The sequence below is a fragment of the Cherax quadricarinatus genome, unplaced genomic scaffold (genome assembly GCF_038502225.1).
Source record: "Cherax quadricarinatus isolate ZL_2023a unplaced genomic scaffold, ASM3850222v1 Contig2164, whole genome shotgun sequence".
Lineage (NCBI taxonomy): Eukaryota > Metazoa > Arthropoda > Malacostraca > Decapoda > Parastacidae > Cherax > Cherax quadricarinatus.
Genome location: NW_027197190.1, coordinates 24,536 through 42,500, shown reverse-complemented (window position 1 = coordinate 42,500; position 17,965 = coordinate 24,536). Strand labels below are relative to the sequence as shown.

At 38.0% G+C, this 17,965-nt stretch overlaps 1 long non-coding RNA gene across 1 annotated transcript in view; it reads right to left on the bottom strand.

Moving 5' to 3' along the window:
• Positions 1-2,946: 2,946 nt before the first annotated feature.
• LOC138851800 (uncharacterized) overlaps positions 2,947-17,965 on the bottom strand; it is a 38,258-nt gene continuing 23,239 nt past the window's right edge. The window contains exon 3 of the long non-coding RNA XR_011391410.1: positions 2,947-3,314. This is a non-coding gene — a long non-coding RNA (uncharacterized lncRNA). The remainder of the gene's footprint in view (positions 3,315-17,965) is intronic.

Below are 17,965 nucleotides of genomic sequence, written 5' to 3'. Positions count from 1 at the left end.
GGTAGGTAAGTTTGGGGTGCCAGGTGTAAATGATAATGGGAGCCCTTTGATTGAACTTTGTATAGAAAGGGGTTTAGTTATAGGTAATACATATTTTAAGAAAAAGAGGATAAATAAGTATACACGATATGATGTAGGGCGAAATGACAGTAGTTTGTTGGATTATGTATTGGTAGATAAAAGACTGTTGAGTAGACTTCAGGATGTACATGTTTATAGAGGGGCCACAGATATATCAGATCACTTTCTAGTTGTAGCTACACTGAGAGTAAAAGGTAGATGGGATACAAGGAGAATAGAAGCATCAGGGAAGAGAGAGGTGAAGGTTTATAAACTAAAAGAGGAGGCAGTTAGGGTAAGATATAAACAGCTATTGGAGGATAGATGGGCTAATGAGAGCATAGGCAATGGGGTCGAAGAGGTATGGGGTAGGTTTAAAAATGTAGTGTTAGAGTGTTCAGCAGAAGTTTGTGGTTACAGGAAAGTGGGTGCAGGAGGGAAGAGGAGCGATTGGTGGAATGATGATGTAAAGAGAGTAGTAAGGGAGAAAAAGTTAGCATATGAGAAGTTTTTACAAAGTAGAAGTGATGCAAGGAGGGAAGAGTATATGGAGAAAAAGAGAGAAGTTAAGAGAGTGGTGAAGCAATGTAAAAAGAGAGCAAATGAGAGAGTGGGTGAGATGTTATCAACAAATTTTGTTGAAAATAAGAAAAAGTTTTGGAGTGAGATTAACAAGTTAAGAAAGCCTAGAGAACAAATGGATTTGTCAGTTAAAAATAGGAGAGGAGAGTTATTAAATGGAGAGGTAGAGGTATTGGGAAGATGGAAGGAATATTTTGAGGAATTGTTAAATGTTGATGAAGATAGGGAAGCTGTGATTTCGTGTATAGGGCAAGGAGGAATAACATCTTGTAGGAGTGAGGAAGAGCCAGTTGTGAGTGTGGGGGAAGTTCGTGAGGCAGTAGGTAAAATGAAAGGGGGTAAGGCAGCCGGGATTGATGGGATAAAGATAGAAATGTTAAAAGCAGGTGGGGATATAGTTTTGGAGTGGTTGGTGCAATTATTTAATAAATGTATGGAAGAGGGTAAGGTACCTAGGGATTGGCAGAGAGCATGCATAGTTCCTTTGTATAAAGGCAAAGGGGATAAAAGAGAGTGCAAAAATTATAGGGGGATAAGTCTGTTGAGTGTACCTGGTAAAGTGTATGGTAGAGTTATAATTGAAAGAATTAAGAGTAAGACGGAGAATAGGATAGCAGATGAACAAGGAGGCTTTAGGAAAGGTAGGGGGTGTGTGGACCAGGTGTTTACAGTGAAACATATAAGTGAACAGTATTTAGATAAGGCTAAAGAGGTCTTTGTGGCATTTATGGATTTGGAAAAGGCGTACGACAGGGTGGATAGGGGGGCAATGTGGCAGATGTTGCAAGTGTATGGTGTAGGAGGTAGGTTACTGAAAGCAGTGAAGAGTTTTTACGAGGATAGTGAGGCTCAAGTTAGAGTATGTAGGAAAGAGGGAAATTTTTTCCCAGTAAAAGTAGGCCTTAGACAAGGATGTGTGATGTCACCGTGGTTGTTTAATATATTTATAGATGGGGTTGTAAGAGAAGTAAATGCGAGGGTCTTGGCAAGAGGCGTGGAGTTAAAAGATAAAGAATCACACACAAAGTGGGAGTTGTCACAGCTGCTCTTTGCCGATGACACTGTGCTCTTGGGAGATTCTGAAGAGAAGTTGCAGAGATTGGTGGATGAATTTGGTAGGGTGCGCAAAAGAAGAAAATTAAAGGTGAATACAGGAAAGAGTAAGGTTATGAGGATAACAAAAAGATTAGGTGATGAAAGATTGAATATCAGATTGGAGGGAGAGAGTATGGAGGAGGTGAACGTATTCAGATATTTGGGAGTGGACGTGTCAGCGGATGGGTCTATGAAAGATGAGGTGAATCATAGAATTGATGAGGGAAAAAGAGTGAGTGGTGCACTTAGGAGTCTGTGGAGACAAAGAACTTTGTCCTTGGAGGCAAAGAGGGGAATGTATGAGAGTATAGTTTTACCAACGCTCTTATATGGGTGTGAAGCGTGGGTGATGAATGTTGCAGCGAGGAGAAGGCTGGAGGCAGTGGAGATGTCATGTCTGAGGGCAATGTGTGGTGTGAATATAATGCAGAGAATTCGTAGTTTGGAAGTTAGGAGGAGGTGCGGGATTACCAAAACTGTTGTCCAGAGGGCTGAGGAAGGGTTGTTGAGGTGGTTCGGACATGTAGAGAGAATGGAGCGAAACAGAATGACTTCAAGAGTGTATCAGTCTGTAGTGGAAGGAAGGCGGGGTAGGGGTCGGCCTAGGAAGGGTTGGAGGGAGGGGGTAAAGGAGGTTTTGTGTGCGAGGGGCTTGGACTTCCAGCAGGCATGCGTGAGCGTGTTTGATAGGAGTGAATGGAGACAAATGGTTTTTAATACTTGACGTGCTGTTGGAGTGTGAGCAAAGTAACATTTATGAAGGGATTCAGGGAAACCGGCAGGCCGGACTTGAGTCCTGGAGATGGGAAGTACAGTGCCTGCACTCTGAAGGAGGGGTGTTAATGTTGCAGTTTAAAAACTGTAGTGTAAAGCACCCTTCTGGCAAGACAGTGATGGAGTGAATGATGGTGAAAGTTTTTCTTTTTCGGGCCACCCTGCCTTGGTGGGAATCGGCCGGTGTGATAATAAAAAAAAAAATAAATAAATAATAAAAAATATATATATATATATATATATATATATATATAAAATAGGAAGAAATCACTGTTAAACAAGTAAATACAGATATGAAGAAATATCGCATGTGCATCAGAAAATTTGACTGCATTATGTAAGAATAAGCTACAAAAGAAATTTGTTCATACTTTTGAAGTTATCTCACAGTACCAAGTTGGCAGTCTCTTAGGATACATGAAATTTATAAATGTATCAGGTACTGAACTGTTTATTTTACAGTACAATACAAGCTTCATAATGTGTGTAGGTATCAAGATGAAAATTAAGAATTTGTGTTATAAGTCAATAAATAAACTTTACAGGAAAATTAAATTTTACTTACTAGAATAACAAGAGTAGAAGATTACTAAAAGGTTATATAATGGATATATATAGTCGAAATCCTATTCCTTATAAAGTACAGTATGATGAGTAGTTTCTTAAGACAAATGAGTGCAGCTATACACAGCTCTCTCTCTGAAGTGTTGCCAAGCGTCGTACATCTACTCTGACAGCATCATCCGAGGTGCTAGTCGACAAGGGGCGTGGCTCACTTATATCCCCATTGCTGATCCGATAATCTGGAACATGTCAAGAATTTTGTCATTTATATTTAGAAATCACTTACAATAGACATGAACTAAAAACCATCTAAGATTCATGTTCATTTTATTTTTTAGGGGATTAGTGACTTTAGCTTAGTTAGAGTTGCGAGGAAACCGAGAAGAAATAGTAACTACAGTAATTTATACAGTATACAAGTCTAGAGTTTTGTGTGTCCAACATCTGTTGTGAGAGTTCAGAAGTATTTGTGCCACTGAGATGTAATGGATTTATCCAATGCATAAAAGTAAAGGTACAACACTGATTTTCCAGCAATGGATGGTCCAGCACCTCTTTTAGTCTGCACAAATTTACAAGACTAGTGTTTTGCCAGACTAGTTTAGTGGGCAGCCACAGATGGCATCATGTGCAGTGTGTGTTTACTTACACTGTTTACACTGCAGTTGTTGGTGATGATCCCTTGAATTTGTGTAATTCTTAGCATAATTTGCTAACAATTAACTCTAGTTATGCAAGTAATTTGTCAATAACTATGGCCATTGACAAGTTGAGTTGTCAGGTAAATTAATCAAAGGGCTAGAACAACATTGCTTTGTGACAGAACAAGAGCTAATGAATTTTTATCTGAGGAATCAAAAATTAAACAGGGCAAGATCAAAGAACATGAAACAGTTTTGCTTGGATGAAACATTAAAAAAAAGATAGCCAAGAAGAATATGATAGCAGTAGATCTACATCTGAAAATCCTATGGCTTCAACTTTCCAGTACCCCAGATGTTCACCCTGCAACATCATAAACCTATGATGAAACAGTCAACTATGGAACAAACTAATCCTGATAACCCTCAGCTTACAGATCTTCATGATTAGCTCTACAGTTTCATTAAAAATCTAAAATTAACCACTTTGAGTGGTAGTACTGCAACTGTCTTTTTAAGTACAGTAATTAATAAACTTTTTCTGTGTCACAAACATGCAAAGTTTCAGGTATGTCTTGCTACTACTACTTATGCTCAGGTCACACTACACATACATGAACAAGCATATACGTATATACACAGCCCTCTGGGTTTTCTTCTATTTTCTTACTAGTTCTTGTTCTTGTTTATTTCCTCTTATCTCCACGGGGAAGCAGAACAGAATTCTTCCTCTGTAAGCCTTGAGTGTTGTAAGAGGCAACTAAAATGCCAGGAGCAAGGGGCTAGTAACCTCTTCTCCTGCACACATTACTAAATTTAAAGAGAGAAACTTCTGTTTTTCTCTTTATGTTACCGTCCCTTGGCAGGATATGGCCGGTTTGTTGTAAAAAAAAAAATTAATAAACTTGTTTCATTTACACTTAGTTTAATTTAAGTTTCTAGCAGACCATGGTGGGTCAGAGGTGTATTGTTGAATTATTGTGACCTCTCCTGGTTTGGCAAAATCATTATTTCAGCAAAGCCTAGGAACCAAGGGTTATAACCAGCTTGTTTGGTGACGCTGGGAGCGGATGAATGAATGATATGTCTTCGGAGGCTTCTTTATTTTATTTGCAAAGTCGTGGTGGGTACACAGGCTTGTGTGTTATGTGCCCATGGCCCAGGAGGGCCATGCTCATGAAGAAGAGAGCGAGTAGACTTGTTGACTGCTGCTGGGCCGCTGAGTGAGTCCTGGAGTGAGAGTGGGACCAGCGTCCCACTGGGCAGGCCTAGAGAGGGCAGCACCTGAGTGCTGCAGAATATGAACTAAGCTGGCAGACAGCATAGGCTGTCTGTGCAGACAGTACAGGCTGTCTACATTGTACCAGAAAATTTGTGTTATATCCCTATATGCTAGGACTAGAATTAAGTATACACTGTATATTTTAGGATTAGTTTGCTTGAAATGCTTTGTATAATAGGTGGCTTTCTTTAGAGTGTGCATTTATAATTGTATCAAATTGCATTTGCATCATTATTATTATTATAATTATTATTATTAAGTTTATATTATAATTCCTACTCTAAGACTGTTTTCATATCTTAGTGACTATATTGTGTGTGCAATTAGTGTATATTTCAATTATATTATTGTTCAAGGCCCTTAACTATCTTTTGCTAACTAGTACCAACTACCTCATATATTTTTTTTTTTCTACTTTTTTTATTCTTTTGCTACCTTAACTTGTATATTTTATCTTGTCAATTTAAATCTAGTTATACTCTAATTCTTGTAAACAACTTATATAACACCTTAGTGCAATTACAATTGAGAGTCTTGTGCCTTTTTTATATTATTAGATTAAACTCAGTTGTACTATAGTCAATACCAAATTCATTATATTAGACCATATTGCAATTACTAGTGAGAGACTGGTGCTATTTTTAATTTGTATTGTTATATTATTAGATTAAATCTAGTTGTACTATAGCTCATTCTAGCTCAAAACATAGACTCCACAAAAGTCATTATATTAGACCTTAGTGCAATTATTTGATTACCACTTTATTGTTCACCACAACTTATATTAGTCCCTTTTATATTATAATTTTATATTATAATTCTAACTTTAAAGAATTACCTTTAAAGTACTACCTACTATCATATTCCCAAGCTCCATTATTTGATCATCACTTTATTTGTTCACCACAAATTATTTTAGTCCATTTTATATTGTCTCCTTTATTTTAGCTTTAAAAAACTACCTTAGCTCATTATTTTTACATTTGTTAAATAATTCAGGTGCTATTTTTTTTTAGCTTTAGAATATTTACTTTATTTTTTACTTAATTCTAACTATAGATTCACTACAAATCTTATGATTACAAGCACTGATCCTGATACCAACCTCTTATTTAATGACTTAAATGATTCAAACAGTTACTGTAATTACTACACAGCAGAACAATCAATGTGAGACGATACAGCCATTATTATCTCAAACACTACCAAACAGGTGCATACACTGTACTAAAGTACCCATAAAAAACAGAAAAGGCACCTTATGTAAAATGTGTAAGGGGTGGGTGCATGATGGATGTATGTACAATTATAGCAACGGTGCCAGAATTCATTTTGTGTGTAACAAATGCACTTTGGCACAGTTACCCTTTAGCAGTGATGACATTGATTTACCTAAATTTAATACAAATGACCCATTGCCATATATTGATGATTATGATTGTTTTATGAAAACAGGCCTTCACTTTATTCATGTCAATGCAAGATCACTTCTTCCTAAATTGGCAGAGATTAGGATTCTAGCTAACAAAATTAGGGCGGCAGTTATAACCATCTCTGAATCTTGGTTGGATGATACGGTGACTGACGACGAGGTCAAAATAAATGGTTACAATATAAAACGCTTAGATAGGAACAGAAAGGGTGGTGGAGTATGTGCCTACATTAGAAATGACTTAGCTTACAACCCAAGACCTGATTTAAATAACAATAAACTGGAGATTCTATGGTTTGAAGTGCTGCTTCCTAAGACCAAACCCATCTTAGTAGGAACTAGTTACCGCCCTCCTACCCAGGACCAGTTCTTAGAAGACTTTTCCAGAGTCTTGTCCGGAGTTGAAAACAATTGTGAGACAATAATACTGGGCGACTTCAATATCTGTTTTCAGCAGCAAAATAACGGGCTATGCAAAAGGTATAAGCAAATTCTAGGATTAAATAGTTACACTCAACTAATTAATACTCCAACCTGGATCACACAGTTCTCAGCCACCCTAATTGACCACATACTTTGTAACCGCTCTGAGAACATTAGTCAGTCAGGCGTCATTACCACAGGTCTTAGTGATCATTTCATCATTTACTGCACCAGGAAAATCACTAGGGATAGGATAGGCCTACACAGGACAATAAAAATGAGGTCAACTAGAAACTACAGTAAAGAAACACTGGTAAATAGGCTACACAATTGTGACTGGACAGAGATAACAAGTTGCACGGACGTAAACGATGCCTGGGAAAAATTCAAAACAATGTTCACTACCATCCTTGATAATATTGCACCAGTTAAAGAGGTTAGGATTAAACGAAGAACTGAACCCTGGATGAATACTGAGATATTAGATAATATGAAATTCAGAGACCAGCTGCTAAAAAGATTTAAAGCAAACAGACAGGATATTGCAGCACTAAATGAATTCCAAAGGGTGAGGAACAGAGTAGAGACTTATAAAAGGAGCAAAGGCAAAGCACTACTGCTCAAAAATTGAAGAGTATAAGCATAACCCCAGAAAGCTCTGGCAACAACTAAAACATTTGGGGTATAGCCATAAGCCAGTAGATAGGTCTAACATAGTACTCACTATCGATAATGAGGTATGCCATGAAACATCTAAGGTGGCAAATTGCTTTAATTCATACTACACATCTGTTGCATCAACACTAGTAAGTAAACTACCAGCTGCATCAAATACCTTTAACACAGACTCTGATAAGTTTCAAACATACTATACCAATAAAGGGGTAACCCCAAACAGTTGTCAACTAGTAAGTGTATCTCATGACTTTATTCAAAAAGAACTAAGCAGGTTAAACCCAACTAAGAGCACAGGCCCTGATAACATCCCGTCTAAGTTCCTAAAAGATGGTGCTTCTGAACTGTCAATCCCTATTGCTCACATAATAAATCTATCAATCACCACTAATACCGTACCGGAGGGGTTCAAGGAGGCCAGAGTTACTCCTATCTTCAAGAAAAATAGTAGGTCTGATGTAAGCAACTATAGGCCTGTTAGTATACTCAGTATAATATCTAAAATTCTAGAGAGGGCGGTGTATTCTCAAGTAGTTAAGTACCTTAATGACAACAACATTCTCCATAGCTATCAATCGGGCTTTAGAAGATCCTACTCAACCAACACCTCCCTTATTAATCTGATGGATTACCTGAGAAATGAAATGTCAAAGGGGAACCTCATAGGTATGGTAACCTTAGACCTGCAAAAGGCCTTCGATACTGTCAACCACAATATATTATGTAATAAACTTCAAGCTATCGGTATAGGTTCTGTAGACTGGTTTAAGTCCTACCTTAGCAACAGGAGACAAATAGTCAAAATCAACAAAACAGAATCAGAACCCCTGCCGATAACATGTGGAGTTCCCCAAGGTAGTATTCTGGGTCCCTTATTATTCTTATGTTATGTCAATGATATGCCTATCAGTGTCAAGTGCAAACTCCTACTGTATGCAGATGACAGTGCTCTGTTAGTGTCAGGTAAAGACCCACAAGATATTGCTAATGTTTTAACACTGGAACTGGAGTCCTGCAGCAAATGGTTAGTAGACAACAAACTATCATTACACCTAGGGAAAACTGAAGCCATTCTCTTTGGCACGAAACATAAACTGAGAAGGGTAAATAACTTTAATGTTCAATGTAATGGGGAGCCCATCACTTTGGTTTCATCAGTAAAATATTTGGGAATCCCCTTTGACCCATGCATGTCAGGAGAATTGATAGGGAACAGTGTAGTAAAGAAAGCGAATGCCAGACTGAAGTTCCTGTATAGACAAGCACAGTGTCTACCTACTGAGGCTCTGAGGCTCGCAGGACCCTATGTCTAGCCCTTATACAATGCCATATGGATTACGCTTGCTCTTCTTGGTACTCTGCCTTGACAAAAAAACTGAAAGATAGACTGCAAATCACCCAGAACAAAATCGTAAGATTCATCCTGGGGCTGGGACCAAGAGAACATGTAGGCCAGGGTGAATTACAGCAGTTGGATATGCTGAATGTTGAAGACAGAGTAAAACAACTGAAGCTAAATCATGTTTATAAAATTGCTCACAAACAGTGTCCAGAATATCTTGCTGTCAATTTTGTCAAGGTTGGGAACCAAAGCAATCATAGTGCTAGGGGGAGAGAGCACAACTCTGTAGTACCCACAGTCATTGGCCAGGCTTCAAACACCTTTTATTGTACAGCAATAAAGGAATGGAACAGACTACCCGCACATGTCAAAGCCAGTCATAGCATGAACCAGTTCAAGAAGAGTGCCAAAAGGTGTCTGATGAATGTAGCTACAGAAAGGGAGGGGAATGATTTTCTATTTTTTATCTAACATACGTGTAAATTTTACCTTATTCCTAGTAATGACCCTCGTATTGTAGATAGTCTTAATGACCCTCGTGTAGTAGGTAGTCTTTTTAGTATGATAATGTTATCTTCATTATAGAATAATAAGAAAATATTATAACCTTTATACAGTGGACCCCCGCATAGCGAACGCCTTGCATAGCGAACAATCCGCATAGCGAACGCTTTGTTCGCTGAAATTTTGCCCCGCATAGTAGACAAAAACCCGCTCAGCGAACTTCGTCCGAGACGCGTCCAATGTGGGCCCTCAGCCAGCCTCACATGTGCCGCCCGTCCCATTGTTTACCAGCTAGCCTCCGCGGTAACATTCAAGCATACACTCGGAATATTTCGTATTATTACAGTGTTTTCAGTGCTGTTTCTGGAAAATAAGTGACCATGGGCCCCAAGAAAGCTTCTAGTGCCAACCCTGTGGTAAAAAGGGTGAGAATTAGTATGGAAATTAAGAAAGATTTTGAAGGGTTTGGGGCTAACCCTGAGAAGCCTATGCCAGTTGTGGAATCCATTGTGCCTACTTCAAAAATTAAGGAAATGTGTGCACAGTGGGTTGAACTGCAAACCTTTATGGATGAAAATCACCCTGACACAGCTGTTGCAAGCCGTGCTGGTGACTATTTCAATGACAATGTTATGGCCCATTTTAGGAAAGTCTTGAAGGAACGGGAGGTACAGAGCTCTATGGACAGATTTGTTGTGCGACAGAGGTCCAGTGACTCTCAAGCTGGTCCTAGTGGCATTAAAAGAAGAAGGGAAGTAACCCCAGAAAAGGACTTGCTACCTCAAGTCCTAATGGAAGGGGATTCCCCTTCTAAACAGTAAGAAGATAATGCTCTCCCCTCCTCCCATCCCATCAATCATCACCAGATCTTCAATAAAAGTAAGTGTCATGTAATTGTGCATGCCTTTTTCAGTTTGTGTGTACTAAAATTAACATTTTTTTGTGGTAAAAAAATTTTTTTTTCATACTTTTGGGTGTCTTGCACGGATTAATTTTATTTCCATTATTTCTTATGGGGAAAATTAATTCGCATAGCGAACATTTCGCATAACGACCAGCCCTCTTGCACGGATTAAGTTCGCTATGCGGGGGTCCACTGTATTATTATAATAATAAGGTAAAAGGACCCCAATGGAAATAAGTCACTCTGTCTGACTTTTTTGGGTTATCCTAGGTTCTCTACACATATTCTGCTATGTATGATAATTCTATGTAACTGTATTTGTGTATACCTGAATAAACTTACTTACTTACTTACTTAAGGCACTTCTCAGAGCCAACAACAACATAACTATCTTTAACTACAATATCAGATCTTTAAGCAAGCATTACGATGACCTCCTAGCATTACTAAATTCCTTGCATGCCAATATGTCCATCATTACACTAACTGAAACCTGGCTAAAGCCTGATACTACAGATGTCTATGCCATTCCTGGTTACACAGCCATACACAACTGTAGGCCAGACCAACTAGGGGGTGGCACAGCTATATACTACTCAGACCAACTAGAATGTATCACTAATACTTGCACAAGGGATGAACATGGGGAATATATAATAGCTAAATTCAAAACCAAATACCTACAAAAACCTCTCACAGTGATAAACATCTACAGAGTTCCACAATCAAACATTAGCCAATTTAGTCAAAACCTAGGAAGTATGATAACTGATGCACGCATGAACAAAGATCACTTACTACTCTCAGGTGACTTCAATATAAATCTCCTGCAAGACCAGGACCCCCACATTACTGAATTCACAAACACAATGAGTAACTGCATGTTGCTACCAACAGTAACAAAACCTACAAGAGTTACGGAGACTAGTGTTTCCCTACTTGACCACATCTGGACCAACACCATATCCCCTTTAAAATCAGGCATAATTACAGATAATACCACAGACCACTACCCTACTTTCCTCATAACAACTCTTGGTAAAATACCCCAAGACACTACTAAAGTCACCTTCAGACTTCACAATGAGGCAGCCATTAATAACTTCACAACAGCAGTAACAAACATTGACTGGCACACTGAGCTAGAAATCTATACAGATATTGACGAATGTTTTAATAATTTTCTAAAAAAGACCCAATACCTCTATAACAAGCACTGCTCTAAAAAAACTAAACACACTATTCATCAGCTCTCACCAAAGTAATAAAGAAAGCCAAACAACTATACTACCCCAGTAGATTCACAGACACTAGAGGAGATATAAAAAAGACCTGGAAAACACTCTCTCAGATTCTAGGGACCCACAAACTGAGAAAAAACAAGAATATTGTCCTAACTAAACCTAATGAAACACCACTACATCCTACTGACACAGCTAACAAGATAAACGACTTCTTCTCAAACATAGGATCTAATCTCGCCAGTAAAATCCCACATACCAATGCCCATGCCGGGGACTACCTAGATGGGAATTTCCCTAATTCCTTCTATCTTGCACCAACTGAGCCCACGGAAGTCAGTGAGATTATAAAGTCACTTAAAAATAACTCGGGGAATCTGTCTCATGTCCCACCATTACTGTACAAGCGAGCGGCCCATGTCCTTTCGCATGCTATTTCATTACTTTTTAACAAGTCACTAGAGACTAGCACCTTCCCGAAACTACTCAAGATGGCAAGGGTTACACCAATACATAAAGGTGGTGACCCTACAGACTTAAACAACTATAGGCCAATATCTAACTTACCATTGCTATCCAAAATCTTTGAGAAACTCGTGCACAGGAGACTGTATTCATTTATAACAGCTCAAAACATACTCAACCCCTGCCAATTTGGATTCAGGAAAAATAAAAGCACTAATGATGCAATCATAAAAATGCCAGATCTGCTTTACACAGCATTGGAAAATAAGGAATATCCACTAGGAATTTTTATTGACCTAAGAAAAGCTTTTGACACAGTAGACCTCGACATCCTACTCCACAAACTTGATCATTACGGTATAAGAGGCCATGCACTTGCTTATTTCAAATCTTACATTACTAATAGGTATCAGTACGTCACCATTAAAGACACAGCATCAGCAACACGGCCACTTGATACTGGAGTTCCGCAGGGAAGTGTCCTTGGTCCCCTGCTCTTCCTCATATATATCAATGACCTTCCAAATGCATCCCAACACCTGAAACCCATTCTCTTTGCTGATGACACGACTTTTGTCATCTCTCACCCTAATCTTGCCACCCTCAACACCATTGTGAATGAGGAGCTGATTAAAAAATCGACTTGGATGACAGCCAATAAACTTACGCCTAACACTGACAAAACCTACTATATTATGTTTGGTAGCAGAGCAGGAGATGCACAAATTAACATTAAGATTGACAACACTCTAATTACCAGAAATAATGGGGGAAAATTCCTAGGCTTATACCTTGACAACAACCTGAATTTCAGCACCCATATCCAGCATATAACCAAAAAAGTATCCAAAACGGTTGGGATCCTCTCCAAGATACGATACTACGTGCCGCAAAATGCCCTTCTCACACTATACCACTCACTTATTTATCCATTTATTTATTTATTTATTTATTTATTTAAAAATTTGAGCACACATACAGAGGTACAAAAAATACAGATAAGAGCAGCATGCCAAAGCCACTTATACTATGCATAGCATTACGGGCTGGCTTAAAATTAACTTAAGATGAACTAAGCAATGATGACATCAGTGATAAAACTTTAATGTAAACAGATTACTATAAAGCACAAGTGAGTATTACAAAGACAGGTCATATGGTTGTATGCATTGTTGTACATTCAGTAGAATGGAGTATTCTGTTAGGTAGTGTATTTAAAAAATAATAAAGTTAGATTGGGTTTTAGGTTTAACATTTATGTGATATAATTGTGAGAAACATTTAAGATATACAATTTATAAGGTTCAGTTATTCAGTATTTATTTGGTTTTGGGTGAGTAAGTGATCTTTGAGAAGAGACTTGAATTTATAAACAGGTAGTGTTTCTTTTATATTTACAGGTAATGAGTTCCAGATTTTAGGGCCTTTTATGTGCATTGAGTTTTTGCATAGTGTGAGATGGACACGAGGAACATCAAAGAGTGATCTGTGCCTTGTGTTATGGTCATGTGTTCTGTTGAGGTTGGCAAGGAGATGTTTGAGGGGAGGGTTAATATCAGAGTTAAGTGTTCTATGTATGTAATAGGTGCAGTAATAGGTATGAATATTTTGTATGGTGAGTAGGTTTAGTGTATTGAATATTGGTGGAGTGTGCTGCCTATAGTGAGAATTTGTTATCATTCTAACTGCAGCCTTTTGTTGGGTAATTAGTGGTCTGAGATGGTTACTTGTTGTTGAGCCCCATGCACAAATTCCATAGGTGAGATAGGGGTAAATAAGAGAGTGATATAGGGCCAGGAGGGCTGACTGTGGAGCATAGTACCGTATCTTCGATAGTATGCCTACAGTCTTGGAAATTTTCTTAGAAATTTGTTGTATATGTGTATGAAATTTGAGTCTATTATCAAGGTGGATTCCTAAGAATTTTCCCTCTGTTAGCTTTGTGATAGGTGATCCGTTTATCATTATGTTAAGAGGGACATCTGTAGCTCTGTTACCAAACTGAATGAAGTAGGTTTTGTCAATGTTTAGTGTAAGTTTGTTAGTCCTCATCCAGGTAGATATTTTCTGTAATTCGGTATTTACAGTATTGGCTAGCGTGACTGGGCTCGGGTGGGAGAAGACGTATGTAGTGTCATCTGCAAATAGTGTGGGTTTGAGTAATTGCGAAGCATTTGGTAGGTCATTTATGTATAGGAGAAAGAGAAGAGGGCCAAGGACACTTCCCTGTGGGACACCAACTGTAATTGGTTGTGCAGAAGAGTTTGCCCCATTTGCATACACATATTGGCTTCTGTTGCTGAGGTATGACTTGAGGTAGTTGAGGGAGTGCCCTCTTATACCATAGTGTGACAATTTTACGTGGAGCAAGTCATGGTTAACTGTATCAAAAGCTTTACGTAAGTCAATGAAGATCCCCCAGTGGGACTTCTTTTTTCTCTATTGCAGTGTATATATGTTCTAGCATGTGTATAATAGCATCATTAGTATTTTTATTTGGCCTGAATCCAAATTGGCAGGGGTTGAGTATGTTTTGGGAGATAAGGTAGGAGTAGATTCGTTTATGAATTAATTTTTCGAAGATTTTTGAGAGAGGGTGTAAGTTGGATATTGGCCTATAGTTATTCAACTCTGTTTGGTCTCCTCCTTTGTGGATCGGGGTGACCCTTGCTATTTTGAGTACTGTAGGGAAGGTGGAGGATTCAATGGATTTGTTAAAGAGTGTTGCAATGATTGGTGATAGCACTTGTGACACTTATTTGTATATAAAGGGTGGTAAGGTATTTAAATCTCCTGCCTTGTTTTTTAGCGTGTTGATAATAAGGGAGACTTCGTATGGGTTAGTCGGAGCTAGCAACAGTGTGTTCGGGTAGTTGCCAGTGAGGTAGTCATTTGGTGGGGTATCTGAGCTTGGGATTTTATTGGCAAGGTTTTGTCCTATAGTGGAGAAGAAGTCATTGAGTCTGTTTGCTGTTTCTGTTGGTGGGAGTTGGGGTTCATCTGATTTTGCTAATTTTATTTCGCTATTTCGTGATATCTTTTTTGTTCCTAGAATTTCTGATAGGGTTTTCCAGGTCTTTTTTATATCACCTCGTAAGTTGGATAATCTGTTCTCATAATACAATTTTTTTGCCCTTCTTATCAGGCTGGTTAGGATTGACGAGTAACGTTTTGTTTGGTCTCTGGTTATGTGACCCATTCTGTACTGTTTTTCATATTGGTGTTTTGTATTTATGGATTTGAGAATGCTGGGTGTTAACCAGGGACTGTTCAGTCTCTTAGCTGTCATCTGTTTAGTTTTTTTAGGGCAGTGCTTGTTATAGAGGTATTGGGTCTTTTTTAGAAAATTATTAATACATTCGTCAATATCTGTATAGATTTCTAGCTCAGTGTGCCAGTCAATGTTTGCTACTGCTGTTGTGAAGTTATTAATGGCTGCCTCATTGTGAAGTCTGAAGGTGACTTTAGTAGTGTCTTGGGGTAATTTACCAAGAGTTGTTATGAGAAAAGTAGGGTAGTGGTCTGTGGTATTATCTGTAATTATGCCTGATTTTAAAGGGGATATGGTGTTGGTCCAGATGTGGTCAAGTAGGGAAACACTAGTCTCTGTAACTCTTGTAGGTTTTGTTACTGTTGGTAGCAACATACAGTTACTCATTGTGTTTGTGAATTCAGTAACGTGTGGGTCCTGGTCTTGCAGGAGATTTATACTGAAGTCACCTGAGAGTAGTAAGTGATCTTTGTTCATGCATGCATCAGTTATCATGCTTCCTAGGTTTTGACTAAATTGGCTAATGTTTGACTGTGGAACTCTGTAAATGTTTATCAATGTGAGAGGTTTTTGTAGGTATTTGGATTTGAATTTGGCTATTATATATTCCCCATGTTCATCCCTTGTGCAAGTATTAGTGATACATTCTAGTTGGTCTGAGTAGTATATGGCTGTGCCACCCCCTTGTTGGTCTGGCCTACAGTTGTGTATGGCTGTGTAACCAGGAATGGCATAGACATCTGTACTATCAGGCTTTAGCCAGGTTTCAGTTAGTGTAATGATGGACATATTGGCATGTAAGGAATTTAGTAATGCTATGAGGTCATTGTAATGCTTGCTTAAAGATCTGATATTGTAGTTAAAGATAGTTATGTTGTTGTTGGCACTGAGAAGTGCCTTTGATTGTTCTGCAGTGTAGTAATTACAGTAACTGTTTGATTCATTTAAGTCATTAAATAAGAGGTTGGTATCAGGATCAATGCTTGTAATCATAAGATTTGTAGTGAATCTATAGTTAGAATTAAGTATAAAACAAAGTAAATAGTCTTAAGCTAAAAAATAGCACCTGAATTATTTAACAAATGTAAAATAATGAGCTAAGGTAGTTTTTTTTTTTTTTTTTTTTTTTTTTTAAGCTAAAATAAAGGAGACAATATAAAAGGGACTAATACAAATAAAGTGATAATCAAATAATGGAGCTTGGGAATATGATAGTAGGTAGTACTATAAAGGTAATTCTTTAAAGTTAGAATTATAGTATAAAATAATAATATAAAAGGGACTAATGTAAGTTGTGGTGAACAATAAAGTGGTAATCAAATAAATGAGCTTTGGAATATAATGGCAAAATTGTGAACTTATTCTACTTTAGCACCTGAGAATAGCACCTTGATTATTTTAACAATTGTGAATGTATAAACTAGGGTAGTTATATAAAGCTCACCTATGTTATTTGTGCTTGGGGATCAACTGCAGCAACACACCTAAGCCAATAATAACCCAACAAAAAGCTGCAGTAAGAATAATCACTAAATCCCATCCCTGGCAACACACCCCCCCCCACTCTTCATAGACCTAAACTTACTCCCAGTTCAGTACATCCACACTTACTACTGTGCAATCTACATCTACAGGGCCTTAAACTCTAATATCAACCTTGACCTAAAACGCTTTCTTGATAGTTGTGACAGAACCCACAGGCATAACACCAGACACAAACATCTCTACGACATTCCCCGTGTCCGACTAAACCTTTACAAAAATTCAATGTATGTCAAAGGCCCTAAAATCTTGAATACCCTACCTGAGAACTCTAGAACTGCAGACACATTCATCACCTTCAAAACTACCATTAGAAAACATCTTATCTCCCTGATACACCCCGTCAACTAACTACACGAATACCACCTGGTGGTTCACACTTACACTCACTCACTCATTTGACCATAAACAGAAATATTAATCTCAATCTTAAAATAATGAATCCTGTGATACTCCAATACTGAAACTATGTACTGTGCCAAAACAAAAGCATTCACATTGCTAAACTCACAAACTAGTATTTAGTCACTTAGCCATAATACCAACTTACCTCATAATTTGTAATATTTTACAATTAAGAATAAAACTAAGTATGCCCGAAATGCCTAGCCATGCTAAGCGTTCTAGTGGTACACTCTGTAATCACAATTTTACTACATGTAAACCACACAATAACCAAATTTCTGTAAACTCAGCATTGTAATCCTTATAGAGAATAAACTTTGAATTTGAATTTGAAGAGACTGAACAGTCCCTGGCTAACACCCAGCATTCTCAAATCCATAAATACAAAACACCGATATGAAAAACAGTACAGAATGGGTCACATAACCAGAGACCAAACAAAACGTTACTTGTCAATCCTAACCAGCCTGATAAGAAGGGCAAAAAAACTGTATTATGAGAACAGATTATCCAACTTACGAGGTGATATAAAAAAGACCTGGAAGACCCTATCAGAAATTCTGGGAACAAAAAAGATATCACAAAATAGCAAAATAAAATTAGCAAAATCAGATGAACTCCAACTCCCACCAACAGAAACAGCAAACAGACTCAATGATTTCTTCTCCACTATAGGACAAAACCTTGCCAATAAAATCCCAAGCTCAGATACCCCACCAAATGACTACCTCACTGGCAACTACCCGAACACAGTTCCTAGCTC